Source organism: Ceratosolen solmsi, unplaced genomic scaffold, assembly GCF_000503995.2.
Source record: "Ceratosolen solmsi marchali unplaced genomic scaffold, CerSol_1.0 scaffold30, whole genome shotgun sequence".
Taxonomy (NCBI): Eukaryota; Metazoa; Arthropoda; class Insecta; order Hymenoptera; family Agaonidae; genus Ceratosolen; species Ceratosolen solmsi.
Window position 1 is genome coordinate 7,517,171 of NW_011948421.1, and position 8,357 is coordinate 7,525,527.

Here is an 8,357-nt window from a genome sequence, read left to right on the forward strand (position 1 = left end):
GGTGTATGCCACATAGAATGATAATATATACTTCTACGTATTTATTTTTTATTCAAGCTACATTAGGTTTATTCAACAATAAATGGTATTTTAACAATTAACAGAATAGAAAAGTTCTTATTTAATTTATTACAATACAATACAATGAAAAAAAATTATATAAAAAAACAAAAATTATTTGGCATTTGACTTTATTATATAATTTTTAATATTAATAATATAAATACTAATCTAAAGTAATAATAATAATAATTATTATTACAATGACAAAAATAATAATAATAAATACAACCATAATAATAATAATAATATTTATAATAATAATAATTTAAGTAAGCGCACACTTAATAAAAGCAATAATTCGACTATCAGCTCAATCCTATCCAGATTTTAATTTCCATTACGTGTGTATACATATTTCCTTATTTACGTCCTATCTAATTGTTCATTGCAAAAGTGGAATAATATCTCACCTCCTTAAGTATAAAATAAAGTAGTGTTCTATCTTCATTGCGTTATTGACATATTAATTTTTCATTTCATGTTTGACAATTTTTGAACTTTGTTTCTTATCCCTCTCTTTTGCTCTCATTTTTAATATGTATTTATTCTTTTTTATTCTCTTAATAGCTTGAAAATTAGAATAATATAATTTTCTAATTTTATTATTTATTTTTTAATATTATTTAAGGTTAAATTTTTAAAAATTTTATCTGATTATTGTATTTTATTTGTTTATTATCCAGATACTTATGAATTTTTGCTAAATATAATTAAAAATATAATGTATGTGCATGTGTGCATGAATATTGATAAACAAAAAAATTTAACAAATAACTAATAAAGGTTTATTAAATACAGAAAAAATAAATAGATTTTATAATGTGTAGTTAAAATACTATAATGTACACATAAATTTATTTGTATTAAAAATTCTGTTTCAAATAATATATTATAATTTAACATCAGTTTTTATTTTCATAGGATTGTTAATTCTTTTGTTAAGTGAAAAAATATTTAATTATTGGTTGGCCGATTACAACGGCCAATAATTGATATTGATTGTTGGTGAATGAATGATATAATACAGCTGTAGTTATAGAATGGTTGTGTGTTGAATTTGCCGTGCACTTAATTTTTAAATTGAAGTTTACTCGATAAAACAAAAATATTTTATGAAAAAATGAGTAGTGTATTTTTTAATCGAACTTTTATAAACTACCAGTCATTAGTGAAACATGTGGCACTTAAAAATTAAATCGTTTATTTTTCTGTTTTTAAAATATTTCATATTGTTTAAAGAACAGTGAATTCAAATAGTTTTAATTTTATGATAGTATTTTTCTATAACAATAAAAAAACAGTTTATTATTATAGACAATAATTTACATCAATATATAGTAAAATAATAATTTTTTATTATCTGAATTTATAAAGTGGAATTTATAAAAGCTAATTAATTTTTATATGTAAAGACTTTGATATTCATTTATATCTCTTAGCACCGTAGTTTAAACATAACAAAAATAATTATACATCGATTATTCCATTATAGCTAGATAATTGGGTTGAAAAATATTAAAAAATATTGATTCATATCAACGTATGAATTACATGCTTGACAAGTGATATACACAATATAAAAATTATCAAAGTGGTGCGTCAAGTGAACTTAGTGTTGACAACCAGCTTGCGAAAATAAGGAGAATGGGCGGCGAAAGCGAAAAACTAAAACGCAGTTTTTTACGGACACATAACTGCGCTGTAAGGAGCTAATGTTAAGCTGTTTGTACCACTGTTAAATGAATGTTTATCTTTTCACTTAGAATTTTTTTAGAAGTGAATTTTGCATCATAAGGATATGGAGTACTAATCTTGCTTTGTTGTAGATTCAAGTTTACACAATTATATGAACGTATGTACATCTATTTTGGAAAATTATTTTTTTTTAAGAAAATTTACAGCTTATTTTCTTTATCATCTTTATATGATTAGTAAAATTGATTATATTTTATTTTATAAAAAAATTTTATTTCATTATTGTATTAAGGATTCAAAGTGAAAAAGACTATAGAAAAATAAGTCTTGTAAAGTACATTATATTGATTATTAAAATTAATTTTTTCAACTGATCAAGACTAATAATTCAAATCATATTTTGTAAGTAATAAAATAATAATAATAAAATATTTATAAACCTTTTATTACTCATTATTGGAGTATATGTAGGCAAATGCGTAAGCTGACGTTAATTATAATGCTTGATAAGTAATAATTAATTGTATCCACGGTATTTGCACTGATAAGATTCAGTAGAGATAATTCAAATCTCGTCGAATGTATCTGTCTACCTGTTCCGTTTGGACCAGCTTGTTTGACATTATATACTTACTGTCACTTTCTTCATTTTGTTAAAAAATGTTACGTCTCTATATATTTTTTTAATACTTTAATCACTAATTTATTAATTATATTGTAGTACGAGGTAATGAACTTTACTTAATTTATTTAAGTAGATCAATGAAATTTTAATTAGAAAATTAAATTTATATACCAATAGTTTAGATTTTTATCAGTTAAACATATTTTGTAATAATAAATTTTTATTATTATTAATATCCTTTATTTTTCTAATTTAATTAGTAATTGTAAAAGAGATAAACTTTATTCAAAAATAATTAATTCAATTATTGCGTGTAATATGATATTTATTATATATAGATAAGAAATATTATGAATTGAAATTATAATTATTATAGCTGTCATATTTTATTAATAATAAATGAATATATTTAAGTTTTACGATAATATTTTTGATCTTTTAAATTTAAATCTTTACATCTTTATCAAAATAATTTCTATTAAAAATAAAAAACATTACTATAATCTAATTTATATTTAAATCTTACAATATATCGATTATTGTTACATATTTGTTAAGTATAAAAATATAAGATCTATTAAAATGAAATTTTTCCCAAGAAGTAAAAATTTTATTTTACACAAATTGAAGTATCACTATTAATCAATATCGAACCAAAACATCAATCTATGTATCAATCATTTCATGAATATTCTTATCTTATTTTCTGAATTACCAAAATGAGTTTGCAATTTCATTATAAGTAATAATCAAATCTTTTAATGCATAATGTAAGCATGTATTGAGAGAATAAGAGATTTTAAAATCGGACGTGAATATATTCAGAGCTGTGATGAGAAAAACATTAATGATTATGAGAGAGAGAAAAAGAGAGATTCAGACAGACAAGTAAACACAGTGGGGCTAAGCTTGACTTCAGCTTTGAAAATCAAACAGTATACCTATCCAAGTATAGACAACATTATGCGAACTCTGTTGAGCTAACTCAATAATTATCGAATACGCCAATTTCACCATGATGTGAGCATATCCTTCACACAACGCAGAGTTAAGCAAAGTTTGTTTTTTTACGTTAGTTATGAATATATATATAACTTTTACTGACAAATATGAATTCTATACTTATACAGGTATAATCAATTATCAATGAAACCATTATTAATGAAGTAAGTTCTGCCCTCAAACGGTGTATTTGTACATTTTATTTTATGTATTTTAATATGAATACTATAATGCAATGTTAGTGTCTAAATTGAACTTATAAGTTACTGTATCCACAGAATATTATATTGGATTGTATAAGTTCAGATAAATTATGAAATCTCAGTATAGCAATATTCTTATATACTTACATATTTCTTTATACGTTACATTTATTTATTAATTAAAACAAAATGATTATCAATAGATATTTTTATTAATATATCAGTATTATTTTAAATATTATTTTCATACTTGTTTCAATGTCTCTTAAAGAATATTTTTCAGTTTTTAGCTTGTTCGATTTCTGAAATAATTTTCAATATTCAATCATGGAATTACCATTATTTCTTAAGCGCTGTTAAATAAAAAACTATTAAACAAATTAGTTATATTAAATATTTGAACAATTTTCATAATATATAAAAATAAATTTTTAAATGAAGAAAGGTAATATAATAAAGATTTATTTAACTTTTCTTCTTTATTTTTCTACTTTATTTTACTCTTCTTCACTCTCTCTCTCTCTCTCTCTCTCTCTCTTTCTCCATGCCTCCATCTATTTCTGTTTTTACCATTTATTTTTATTTTTATAATTGCAACAGAAGAAGTTTCTTCTTCTAAAAGTTCATAGAAACACGTAGCAAAACGCAAAACTTATGAAGGAATAGAAATGTGAATAAATAGAGGAAGAGATACAGATACAGAGTAAGTAGGTAGTTAGAGAGAAAGAGAAAAAGAGAAAGTAAGGAAAGGATTGAGATAGATAAAGAGTGTGGAGAATAGAGGCTAAAGAGAAACATCAGTACCCAGTGACCACCGTATTGGCAAATAGTGAACCGGCAGCAAGACAAGAAAGTGAATACAGCAACGATGAAGGAGTGCAAAAGATACAAATGCGATAATGTAAGAGAAAGACATGAACAATGGATGAAAGAAGCGCGCATGCGAGAGAAACAGAGACGACCGAAAAAGCGATGAGAAATTGAGGAAGGGGTAATGCAGAACGAGACGGAGAGAACACAAGAGAGCATGGAGGGGAAAATGGAATCAGTGGTGAGCGAAGAGGGAAAGGGATGCTACTGCGTGTGTAGGCATGGACCAGTGCGTCAACGGCTGTTGCCTCACACGTACCGTTCGAAATTATAGTTAACGATTCTGATTCTCTGTTAAGCTTTTATACACATTCATTAAAATACGTTGAACTAATAATATTATTCATTATTACTTGAAAAGTCTGCAAAACATCGAAGCAAATCAGTAACATTTGTCTGGAAAAGAATTAATTTGTATATTTTCATCTAACTTTCAACTTTTCTTAGAGTTTCTGTGACTAGTTCAAGATTTTTTAAAACATTTTAAGTAACTACAATAAGTGTTTAATATAAATGTGAGCATTACCAAATATTTATATCGTGAGTCATTAGTGTAATAAACAGTGAAAATTATGAGGGTGTAAATTTTTCTTTACAAATAGTTGCTATAAGCCTATGAAAAAAGCTTTATTTATTGTACAATAATAAATCTAATTATTAGTTATTATTAATATATAATTTACTTCCATAATAATTGATTGATTTTAAAAATAATTTATTAAGTAGTTGCTTACTGTCGAAATAAATAATTTTTATTAAATGCAATTAATATATTTTACTGATTTTGTGGCGAGTCAAGAACGAGAATTCCAAGAGATTTGAATGCTAAGTTAAGCGGGTATCTTATAGCTACTACAATATTGCAAAGTCTCTAAATGAAGTAAGTATTTTATTAATTAAAAATAATTATTTTTATTTAATAAATATATTAATAATAGATTAGATTATATTATTAAATTTCAATAAATTAGCAATTAAATTCATTAGAAATAGATATTACCTTAATTATGTGGGAAAATAATTAAGATTAAAATTTTGAATTCTCTATGTTTTCCATCTAATTAAGTTCTATATTTACTTTTGTATATAATTGCTAACTATTCTAGAAGTTATTTAATTATTTTTCAGAGTTCATATATTAATCAAATTAAGAATAATTTTAAACTTTCTGTATATATATAATCATATTTCATTAAAAATTTTAATTAAAAAGAGTAGCATAAAAGTTGTACTTAGTTTTTATATATTAATTCTATTTAACAGTTTATATTTTTCTTACACAGTAAAAAATAATTAATAATTATTAAATAATTAAATATTAAATAATCAATAAAGAAATAATTGTACTAATTAGTAAAGCTTATATATTTAGTATTTATCTATTATTTATTTAGATATAATACATTCATTTAAAAATAAAGGAAAAATAATGTTGAAGCTTTTTATAATTAAAAAAACATTACTAGCATTCACTACTATTTATTGGCTTATGTAATTTATATTTTTCAATTTTATTGACAGTAAAGATATATTTTAAAACATTTATTGCGTTTTTGAAGCTATTAAAAAATATATTTGACAAAGCTGAATAAACAAGTAGAGTACGTGTAAAAAGTAAAACTTATATAAAAATTCTGTAGATTAAAAATACTAATAAATCTTTATTTTACAATAAGAAATGTTTCATTTTTATAAAACATTAATAAAATAATATTCAATTTCTTTATAAATATTTTAAATATCTTAAAATATAATATTTTACAAACAAATTATATTGGCAATATTAAGACGTAAAAGCCCTCATTATAGTTTTTCACAAATATTTTATCATTTTATTTATTAATAAAAAATTGTTTTAATTCAGAATTTTTTCTTAAAAATACTATAGTTTATTGAAATTACGGGATTAATATAATTTAGCTTGATTTAAAATATTCGGTAATAATGGAATCAAGCTTCAGACAAGCTTAAATAAATAATTATATCATTAAAACGCACTTAAATTTTAGACATAAAAAGAAAAATCTGAATATTATGAGGCTGTTCACTATAAAGCCGTCGGCGTGAGTAAATTCTGTAACTGCACCCACGTGCCGAACGACGGCTGTTTGACACACGAAAGCAATAGCCCCCCCTTTAGATGCGTGAACGAACGAGAGGAAGAGAGAGAGAGAATGAGAGAGAATAAATACGTGGCTGTCAGTGAAATAGGGTGGGGATGATCGTAGCAGTTTGGTATCGTTCTTTCGTTCCTGTTTTGCTCCTATTTTTTACCTTCCATATGACTCGACTTTTCACATTCTTCTTGTCTTCTCTATTCTCTCTGTCACATCACGAGTTGACACTGGATATCCGGTCTCTACTTTCTTCTAGTACTTAACCATCTTCCTTTTTACTGTCCACTAACGGGCGAAAAAAGTACTAAATAAACTATGATGTCATTATGCAATAAATAAAAGATAACAGAATGTACATATACAGTACTACTCGGGAGTGTAGCATTTACCACCACGTATAATAAGAGAGTATTATTGTTTTAAGAAACTTAATATTAAGTCAATACATGGTTGTATTTTATAAAATTGTGCTATAACAATAAAAAAACAGTGACAGAATTTGCACATACTACGAAATATTGTAGCTAAGAATTCAAAGAAATTAATTTTGTTTATATTTTATTGTATGAAATAAATTCGAATTGTCTCCACGATTATAGAAAGATAATACACTAATAAAATTTCAATGACATTATTTGTTTTGTTATAATAGTTTGCAATAGAGTAATTTAAATACATATTATATATAGATTTCTATACATGAATTCTTTGATATATTTTATATAATTTTTTAAATTAATATATAATTATTAACTGTTACTTAAATAAATTATTAGTATTAAATATAATATTGCTATTAATTTCAATTGTAACTAACCATATTTTTTATTACTTTAATATTTTTAATTTTTTATAGCGAATAATGTAATATATATAATGTACTTATTAAGTAGTCATTAATCTGTATAAATTATACAATAAATAGTTTGACTATAAAAAATATAAAAATATAAAAATATAAAAATTACAAGTATACTTTCATTAATATTAATATAAGTAAATTATTTACATAAGAGAAGGGATTATTTAAATAAGAATTTTCCATTTTAATATATTATTACAAATCAATAAATTAATATAATTATATTGAATCTATTTTATTCACATTTAACTAATGGATATTTACTATTTATTACTTGAAAATATTTATATATCTTTTGTTTATTATATTATTAAACATTTCATATAATAAATTAATTATATGAAACTTTAAATAGGAATATAATATTTTGAATATGATAATCTATTAGCAATGTTTATTATTAAACATAACAATGGTAAAATCAATAAAAAAATTTATATATTACGTTTATGTATATATTATGAAAAATTAAAATATTTATAATATGATAATATTGTATTATACTTTATACTTATTATAATATGGTATATATTTACAATATTTAACAGATATTTTAATATCCTTAAAATACATTTAATAATTTATAAACAAATAAATATACTGCTTGAATTCTTTGTTAAAATAAAATATCTTCTGAAAGATAAAAACTGTGATATTCAAATTGACAATTAATAAATGTAATAGAACTTTCATACATCAGTGTTGCTGCATTTATTTTAATTGCGTATAATCAATTTTGAAAATTAACTTTATGAATTTAATTTGAATTTCTCATGCTTCAAGAAGTTAATAACAATATTTCTAGTATTAAGAATAACTATTTCATTAATTAATAAATCTTAAAATCTGCATGGAGATAAAAGAAAGAAAAGTAGTTATGTACTAATAATTAAAAAAAGATTTCCTCTTGTTTTGTTCAT